The sequence below is a fragment of the Rhinolophus ferrumequinum genome, chromosome 15 (genome assembly GCF_004115265.2).
Source record: "Rhinolophus ferrumequinum isolate MPI-CBG mRhiFer1 chromosome 15, mRhiFer1_v1.p, whole genome shotgun sequence".
NCBI lineage: Eukaryota > Metazoa > Chordata > Mammalia > Chiroptera > Rhinolophidae > Rhinolophus > Rhinolophus ferrumequinum.
The window spans coordinates 5,880,194-5,890,086 of record NC_046298.1 but is presented as its reverse complement, the minus strand read 5'-3'; the positions used below and the strand labels follow the sequence as shown (position 1 = coordinate 5,890,086).

The 9,893-nt window shown below is 46.3% G+C and overlaps 1 long non-coding RNA gene across 1 annotated transcript; it reads right to left on the bottom strand.

Annotated features, from left to right (window-relative positions):
• Positions 1-260: 260 nt before the first annotated feature.
• LOC117034394 (uncharacterized) lies at positions 261-870 on the bottom strand. The gene is made up of 3 exons (XR_004425083.1): positions 756-870; positions 525-637; positions 261-362 (listed from the first exon to the last, which is right to left on the bottom strand). It is a non-coding gene; the product is annotated as an uncharacterized LOC117034394 (long non-coding RNA).
• Between the last annotated feature and the right edge of the window lie 9,023 nt (positions 871-9,893).

Below are 9,893 nucleotides of genomic sequence, written 5' to 3'. Positions count from 1 at the left end.
AGAATCTACATTTTTAACAGGTCACTGGTGACTGGAGTCCACAGTCAAGCTTGAGAAGTGCTGGCTTCAATGACCTCATGACCAGAGCCTATACTGAAGAGTTTCTCCCTCTCTCTCCAGAGCAGACATGCAGAGCGCATTGCTGGTACCAAAGGTGAGCATGGGTTGGTGTTTGGAGAAGAAAGAGGCAGCACCCCACTGTAACCGAACACCTTAGGGTTGACTCCGGAAGAGTGACACAGGATGTCCCCTGAAGTCCTCAGGTCCCTGTTGGGGTGGCTGGGGTGTCTGACACAAGGTCAGGACCAGGTTAAGGCCAGTGAGGCACGTAAGTGCAAAACTTACGGGGGCACCAAAACACTCTGTAATTAAGACGATGATACAATAATTCCTTAATGCATTATTACAGTAATTATTAATTACTAATAAAATAATGCTTGAATGCAACAACTTTAAACATCAAAATTCGTGCCAAAAATGCCCCCATGATGAATCGCAGTTTAAAAATTTCAACCCGTCTCCACCTTGTTCTGCTCTGTTTGTGTTTCTGCCATTTTGAAGATCTCCATAATCCACTGCCTCCTGTTATTCAGACTTGTCCCTCAAAAGCCTCTGAACAAGACACGTGATTTCAAACCTATGAAAATAAATTCAATAAAAAATATTTTTGAATTTAGAAAAATGCTCCATTCCAAGTCTAGGACAGTTAAAGATGCTTCAGCCAAACAGACTAAAACACAATGAAATGTACTTACTGGTATTGTCTCTGGCTCAGCCAAGGGTCAGCTAGCTTCCATCCGTTGTCCCCATTATTTAAAGGCCCCACCAGGAGCTGGGGTTGCTATTAAGGAGTGAGACATTGTTTTATTCTTCTGCTTTGGAATTCCAGTAACTTTAGAAGAGGAGATAGGCTGGAAAGGGGGCCTTGGCAAGCTGGCAGAGACAAAAATAGCTGGGAAGCTGCCTTTGTGTGTGTTTGTCACACAACGCCTTCCGTTTCAGGGCTGGAACCTGGAAGTGCCTAGGGGTACAGGAAAGATGAAACTAGAGGTGGGAATGACTGAATGACCATTAGGCGTGTTTCACTTCCTGTCTGGGGAGTAGCAGCTGCAGATAGCAAAATACCAGCTTTTGTCACCGATGCAGGCTGGACCCTGGAGGGAAGAGCTGACAAAGTGAGCCCCAAACCACAGCTCTGGGGGGGCAATTCCTCGGTATCCCCACGACGTCTGTGTCTGTACCATCCATGCAGAATGCCCAGGTTTTCCCATTGTTAATTGGCTTCCTGAGCAAGCAGGTGGGATATGAGTTGGCGTATGGTTTCAGAGCCGACCTGGACTGTTACCAGCAAAGTGATCTTCACAGAGTGTCAGCATCATTCCCAGCCTCAGTTTCCTCATCCTTGCAGGACTGTTATGAGATCATGCTATGAAATTCTTTACTACGTGACTTAGCATGGAATCTGTAATGTAAGAGGAGACAGCAGCCATCCTTCCTAACCAATCATAAGATTCCAAACAACAAAAGGCCTCTATTTTATCCCTGGCACTCAAGCAGGAACTCACATTTGCATAGTAGATTTATCGTTTCAAAGCACTTTCACTAAACCATGATAGTGCATCCCCACCAATGTTCCAGTGAGTTAGGCAAGGCAAGAGTTATCATCACTCTTTTTAAATGTAAAAACCAGAGCAACCAGTAGGAGACATCTTCTGGTTTTGAGTCCAATAATATTTCCACTACTTTGCCCTCTCTACTTGGCAAATAGGGACTCAATAAATATTTGTTGAATATATGATCTCAGGGACCCAAACGAGAAGTCCGAACTACAGATGCTCTCATCCTGCAACCAGACCAACACCCTGAGCTGAGTTTTCTCTAATGACAGGTTATTAAGATGATCAAGGTGACAGAGCCTTTCTGTATATATATCTTTGAATCACCCATCGCACCAAGAAGTGTGCTGACACAGTAACTGGGATCTACTTTTCTGGCTGATTGACTTATAAATGATCATTGATATACAGATATGAGATGCTTACATGTGTACATGCACGCCCACGTTTTCATGAGTAAATGAAACACAGAATGAGCTTATGTTCATGTCAACTGCAGTAAAGTGTTGACGCTTAACCCAGAGCACACAGCCTTGCACAGCCACCCACCAGGGCCGTCCCTTTGGGAGGGTTTTGTCCCCAGTTAGCCAGAGTCACCTCCCTTCTGCCTGGGCAGTCAGAGCTCTGGGAGTTCATCTTTCACAAACACTTTACAAATACTGAAGCCATTCTATGGGTAGTGCTGAATTTAAGGAGCTACATATCAGCTTGAATCAGACTGATTACAACTCCTCTGAACCTAATTGGCAAAACCTAAGTGCATTCATGTTTCATTAAAAGCAACTTTCATTACACAGGCGGTGCTGTCAGAAAAATAAATTACATCTGCAAGTACTTAGGTATAAAATTTTGCAGATAACTTCCAGTCGTCGGTAATTTTATATTAGAAACTGTTTTTCCAATACATGCTAAAACTTCGCTCATCGTATTAAACACACTTTACCTACCACTCTCGAAATATTTATAGGGTTTGTAATATAAGCTTTTTTTTTTCCTTCTTTGGAGATTTAGTAAACTGTTTTCTGCCAACTTTATTTTTGGCAGCCTCCCTAGGCCCTTTGGAAACTATAAATTGGTTTGCATTTTATATTCCACTGTTTACTATTCTCCCCCCTTAGTATAGATTCCAATCCATTTTTTAAAAATTAGTGGTAGGTGTTGGCGGCAAAACAAGTGGTTTCTACTTGAAACTACAACAAATGACTCAGATAAGCTTAGAGATGAGGAAAAGGACAAAGACTTGTTTCGCTCAACTCTCACTCTGAATACAACCTTCGAATTCCCACTATGGAGTGTTTTCATTGACTGTACCTACAGGATTCCCACAAGTTCCCTTTCCTTAATTGTACCCCTATCTGCAACAATGTGATTTGGGTGCATTTGTCACCACCATGGTATTCCAAGTTGGATCTTTGTATTCCTTCAGCATGCTGCTGCGAGCAACAAACATTGACAAATAGTAGCTTAAGAAAACAAAACACTTTCAAGATCATTTTAGACTTCCAGAAGCATTGCAAGGACAGTACAGAAGTTCCCACATACTTTCCACCCAGCCTCCTCTAGCAGTAGATAACATCTTCCACATCCATCACGCATTTGTCAAATGTGAGAAATTAATGTTGGTACAACACCTTTAATCTATAGACTTCTTTTGGGTTTTCCAAGTTTTCCCATTAAGGTCTTTTTCTGTTCCGGGATTCAGTCCAGGCTCCACACTGCATTTAACTTTTGTCTTCTCAATCCCCTCCAATCCGTGACGGCTACTTAGCCTTCCCTTGTCTGTTATGACTTGAAGCGTTTGGAAGAGTACTGGCCAGGTATTTTGTACAGTGGTTCCCATTTGGGTTTGTATGATGCTTGCCCGTGATCGGATTCGGCTTACGCTTTCCTGGGAAGAACACACAGGTGAGCTACTGTGCATCAGGGCACAGGACAACACTCTGCCTTGTCACAGGTGATGTCACACTTGACCACGTGGACAAGAGGGCAACTGCCAGCTTCCTCCATGGCAAACGTACCATTTTTGCTTTTGCAATTAATAAATATTTATCTTGGGGTTGGGGGGAGAGATTTCCAGACTATACAAATATCTTATTTCTCCTTAAATTTTCTCCTTATTTCTCCACTAATTTTAACATCCATCAGTGGATCCTATCTGCAACCGTTCTTCCTGTGGTGTCCTCATGGTGATTTTCTATTTTCTTTCTTCTTCCTATCTATGAGTTGCAATTTTTCTGTAAAGAAGAGTTGTCTTTTCTACCCTATATCTTTATTTACTCAATAATTATTTATTAGAATGAACTCAGGGTATTTATGTACTTTTTTAGGTTATAGCAATCATTCCATTATTTATTTTGTTGCTTACATTTTTCCCAATGCTTTGCTCACTGGGAAATTTCTCAGGTTGGCCCCTGTGGTCTTTTAACACGTACCTCTTCCTTTTTTTCTAAAAGCACTTCTTCAGTGTCTGGCACCACACTCTGCTCCAGGCTCATCTTGGATTCCCCTGCCCCAGCCCTGCAGTCAACCACTTTTCCAAGGAGCATGAGGCACTAGGAGTCCCCATGGACACTGGGATGTCACTATTTTTATGCCTCCTCGGGAGACAGAGCTAGGAAATGTACATCTATGAGTGTATACTGACCCACGTGTACACACATATCTACATTCATTTTTGGATCTACCTCTCTGCCTCATACATTTGAAAAATTAGGAGTCTATACTGATAGCTCACTCGACAGCAGCACGGCAAGGCTTTGTCCAGCCTTCTCCACTTCCTCGTTCGGAAGTTCTTCCTCTGACCAGGAGAAACCTGTTTCTCATTATCCACAATAATATATTGACTTATTTACCCAAACCTGGTATACATCTAACGTGGCTTCAGAATTGCTAACCCTTCCTGTGAAAACTCATTTACAAACTAGAATGCAGTGCCTACGTTCCATTCTTTTAGCCTTTTGCCTCATGGTATCCAGCCAGAGAACACTGTTTTCCAGAGTTAGGGAGGTCAGCTCCTTTTTTCCCCACTCAGTTCACTGTGGTTGTTATTCATTTGCATCGATGTTTCATTCATTCTTCACAGGCTGCATTCCATCTTGGGTTCTTCCCACGATCTGGTTGAGTTTTTTCTTAAATTTATATCAAGGAACGTTCTCACTTTGTGGTATACGGTTTTGGCAAATGCATGGAGTTGTGCGTCCCCCACTTACAGAACAATTCTATCACCCCCCAGAATCCCTCAGGCTGCGCCTCTGTGGCCAGCCCATCTCCCCACTCCCCCATGCCTGCCAATCCCCGATCTGCTGTCAGTTTCTGTAATTTTGCTTTCTCTGGAATGTCATCAAATGGAATCATACAAGATATAGCCTTTGAGGTCTAGCTCCTTCCTTTTAGCAAAATGGGCTTAGAATACATCTATGGTTGTTGTATCGATCCTGAGTTTGTTCCTTTTTCATTCTCCAGTAATATTCCATAGGATGGCGTTACCACACTTTGTTTATCCGTTCACTAGCTGAAGCACACTGGGAGGTTCTCTTATGCAACACGTGTTCAGTGGCTTGGGGGTCAGATAACACCCAGTCCATGGTGGACAGCTCAGGTCATGACTTGGTGGCACGTGGTTAAACTTTCAGTCTCTACCAAGGCCCCACATGAGGCCAGGAGCTGTTTCTCAAAAGGGATGTCCTTATCCACATTGATGGCAGGGTTTTGCTCCAAAAATCCTAAGGGCCTGTGCTATGATTCACCCATAGGGTCTTCCAAGGCCCCAGACAACACCCCTCTCTGCCACTGACACCTCAAGCACCACTCGGTCTGTTGGGTCAGGTGGCCCAGGAGGTAGAGGAGCTCACATGGCAGCCTGGACCGTGTTCTGGGCCCCACTCAAAACCAGCAGCTTTCTGGGTCGCTTGGTGAGTGGGCTGGAGCAACACACCCAGAGGAGAAACATGCTGCCTCCCAAATCCCAGGGGCCTCCCAGCGTCGCGCCTCTTCTTGGCTTCAGGAGGAGCCAAATGCAGTAACTGATGCTTTACCTTCCAGGAGACATCCTGACACGCCCCCATGCCACTGGACCCCCAGAAATTTCACTGGGGCCGAAGGCGCCTGAATTTTATTGAGTGAGCTTCGTTTTCCACCCTCTGGCATGCAGTGTCTTACCAGTAAGCCCTGCGTACCTGTTTCTTCTTCCTGCTCTCTAGGTCCAATCAGCATAGTGGCATCGATATAATAGACCAGTGTGACGTCTTGTGGAAGGGAAAGGTGGCCAAGATCTCTGTGAACTAATGATGACACAGGGCTGCAGAGACGATGCACCTTGAGGCAGGACAGGGAAGGTGCACTGCTGGCCTTGGTAGCTGGAAGCAAAGCGCTTCTGGTGGGTGTTACAGACAAGGGCGGAGAAAAAGGCATTTGCCAGATCAGTAGCTACATATCACGTACCAGGGGGCGTGTTAATTTGCTCAAGCAACAAAACCACATCCAGCACAGCAGCTGCAATTAGTCACCACCTGGTTAAACTTAGAATAGTCCACTGTCAGTCTCCAAGCCCCTTCTGTCTTTGGCGCAGGTCAAAGAGATGAGTTGAGTAGGCACAGGGTGGGCACCACCACTGCCAGCGCCATCTCGAAAGCCCCTGATGGTGGCACTAATTCCTCCAGTCCCTCCCCACCCCCACCCCTACCCCCGGGATTTGGCATAGCTTTCCGTTTACTATTTTCCTATGTGGGCACAGCTCTAGTGCTTTCTGCTTGGCCTTTCCCACCATCATAGACCTCACTCCACAGGTCAGGGAACCAGGCCAATTATGGATGCTGGAACTGAAGAAATAAGCCCAGGATGGGTTCGGGTCCCACTGGGCACACTGTGAGACGGACTTGAGTTAAAACTCCATTGAGCACCTGACCTCCATAAGCCCCGCCTCTGAGTGATGGACCACAGTGACTGACGTTCTGGGCCTCCTGGAATCAGTCAGTTCAAAGCTAGTGTCCAGTAGTCTCCAAAAGATCTGATTATTTCTTTCTCCCCTGTGCACAGTTAGCCTGGAAAAAGGCCACAGGTCCCTCTGGAGAAGGCTGGGAGAAGGACTGACAGTATGCATTACTGGCAGTGGACTGGGGTTCTTCCTCAAGGGGACTCAGCCTCCCTTCTGATCAAGGGGTTCGGGGCCTGTAAAACTGGCTCAAGTCTGAGGATTGATTGATGGGCCGTGACTCTCTGTTTCTCTGACTAGGTCAGACTTTTGTTCACTTGACCTAGACCTTTTCTGCTTCTACAGATCAACTAAGAATTTCACAGGCTTCCTATTTTACTTCTAGGAAACACAACGATCCAGTAGCCGACACCACACGTCTGCACAAGTCAGACCACCCTGATCATGGCTTTGACGCTGCCGCCCATCCAGTAGACCCGCCCATCCAGTAGACACGCCCATCCAGTAGACACGCCCACCTGGCCTTGGGTGTCCTGTCCCCACGTGGCTCCTGCCATCCTGGACTCTAATTCCTCCCACTGCATTTAACTTTCCCAATTCAGTGACTGCAGTTTCCACTGTAAACCTGACCTAGAGACGAAGGACCACAGAGCTCTTCGAGGATGCTGGGGCTTCCTCACAAATTTATTTCTTGCAGTCGGGGTGACAGGTGTGCCTCCTGCAGCCCCAGCTCCTCATCCATGGTGACATTCTGAAGAACTAACAGAAGACATTAATGCTCTGTCTTCTGGCCTCTATTTGCGTCTGCCTACCAGTCGTGGGGGCTCTTGTCTTGTCTCCCCCACTCCTCGAAGGGAGCGATCCTGACTTTCTTTCTGCATCTGGTGGTCACAAGACACCACCTGCCCAACATGAAGACTAAATTTTGAGAGCAGCTGGTGGAGCAGCCTCAGCTGCCTCCCCACCCCACCCCCACCCCAGGACTGGAAACAGGCAGGCCCAGGGAGCCCCTTCCACAGTGCTCTCCCCAGCCGCCTGGACTCCCCTGGTCTCTTTCCATCCTGTGAAACGTGCATTTTCTGGCCTTGCCTTAATAGCGTGGCAGTGACGCTGCGGGATTCCCACATGTGCTGCTGTGAAACGTGAAATCGGAGCCAGGCGGGACCTCCCCTGAGAAAGGCTGCCTATAAATCGTAAAACCCTTAAATGAACAGCTTAGAGACACAGGGTTGCCTTGGGTTAGGGTTAATTGGGTCGGGTACAAAGAGTTTTATGTTCATAACTTACTGTCCATCTAGCCTCTTCCTGATTTTCCGAAAGTTATTTTGCTCTGGGGCAAATCTGTATTTGCTTTTCTGACAATGATCGGTTTGAAGCTGAACCCTTTTTAGCTGTCGGGAACTTGTAATGTGCTCAGAATGTACCAGATTTTCTCTCTCTGATGCATCCCTTTCAGATAGGTCAAAACTGAGCTTGAGGCTTCTGGGTTTTCTTAAATCCTCCTCTAACCAGAAAATTGCATCAACCTTCTTAGTTTTGCTTTGCTCTTTCAAAGCCCTCATAACAGTTGGGGTTTCTTGTTGTTTTCGTCTTCTGACTATTCATTCTCTAGCACATCTTCTGCTGAGACTCCAGCCTCTGTATGTCAGTGTTAAGAACCTGAAGCCCAGAAGCTAAGAGCCCAGACACTGTGTTCAGCTAGACGTGAGTGAGTCCAAAGGCCGGCTCTTGTCACTACTCACTCTGTGACTTACGACTAAGCATTTAACCTCACTGAGCCTGTTTCTTCGTCTCAGGATAACTCTGCCCACCAGCCATGGCTTTTGTGGAGATCTGATGAGATAGTATGTACACAGTGACAGACAAGTAGTTAATACACTAGTGGTCATCACAGAATACTTAATGTGGACAGTGGTCGACGTCCAGGGTTCAGATCCCAGCTCCATCTTGGGCAAATCAGGGAGGTTCTCTGTGCCTCAGTTTACTGAACTGGAACAGGGAACCCGAGATGGCACTTCCAGGTTGGATTGTCATGAGGATGAAATGAGCCAAAGTATGGCAGATACTTAGAGCCATGCCTGCCTGGCACATAATAAGCAATCGAAAAAGTGTTAGCTATTAAGATTATAGAAAAGTAGTAAAAAAGAATTCCCAGCTGCAAAGCTGTCACTTTCTAAATAACCTACTCATCATAAAATTAACTTTTCTCTTGAAATGAAACATATTCATACATTGTTCTAATCGATCCGGTTTTCCCTCTTTCTGCAGGGGCGGCCTGAGGCATCTGGGGAAAAAAAATGGTAGGAGGCAGTGTGACTGAAACCCCTTGAAATGTCAAGAAAGAAGCTACAGGCTTTAAAGCAAGGGTGACCCAAATGTAACCGCAGCCTGGACGGGAGGACAAAATGACAAGGCCATAGCACCCTTCTTACAGCTAACATTTCTCTTATTTGCAACTCAGAATACTGAATGGTAGAATCTACAGGAACAGAAAACATAACGAGGAGAGAAATAAAACTGAGACTTCCTGGATGGTACCCTGGAAGAACAGACTGAAGCCCTTCTGTCCCTGACTTGCCAAGTCCTGATACCCACTCATTTCTCATTCCGGGAGATACCCTTGTATCCTTTCAATAATATCTCCGTCATGCCAGAGCTGGTCTGAGTAGATTTCCATTCCTTTAAGCAAAGAGCCTGATGAAGCCAGATTTCGACATGAACGTGACAGCACTGCACTGTCGTCCCTTAAACCCCTACACAACGTTATACAGTAGCTTCTGAAGGAATATTTGTTCCGTGATTGGTGGACCCAGCATCAAACGCAGACCGTGTCAGGCAAAACTTACATCTTCAAGAAAGAACATGCGATTTCTCCCACCTGAAGCACGATGGCTGTGAGGTTTTTTTCTGACATGCCTCTAAATGTCGCCATTAGCTCTAGCTCTGGTGTTCGAGGGAGCCTCTTCCTCCCCTCCCCCCAAAAAACCCCACAAAAATCAGAGGAGGGTCAAGCTAGGACACAACGCAAAGTACTCCAGTTTACAAACATTTCATTTCTTGGAACTCTTCCCTCATTCCTCAAAACCAGGAAGTGACATCTGTTGGAGAAACCCTGGGAGGGCAGAGTCCCAGCATTAGGGCCCACCGTGAGTCACACCCCAGAAATGATAAAGAAGGGGGCAGCATGACACAGCAGGGCTCTGCGTGGGGCGCCACACGGCTCCCGGGGAGGGCTCCTATTATCTCACTATGGAACCGGGGGCTAATCACTCCCCCTCCCTGACTTCAGCTTCTCCCTCACTATAGTGAGGGGCTGGCTCTTCTCACCTGTCTTTGCCTCCGAACCC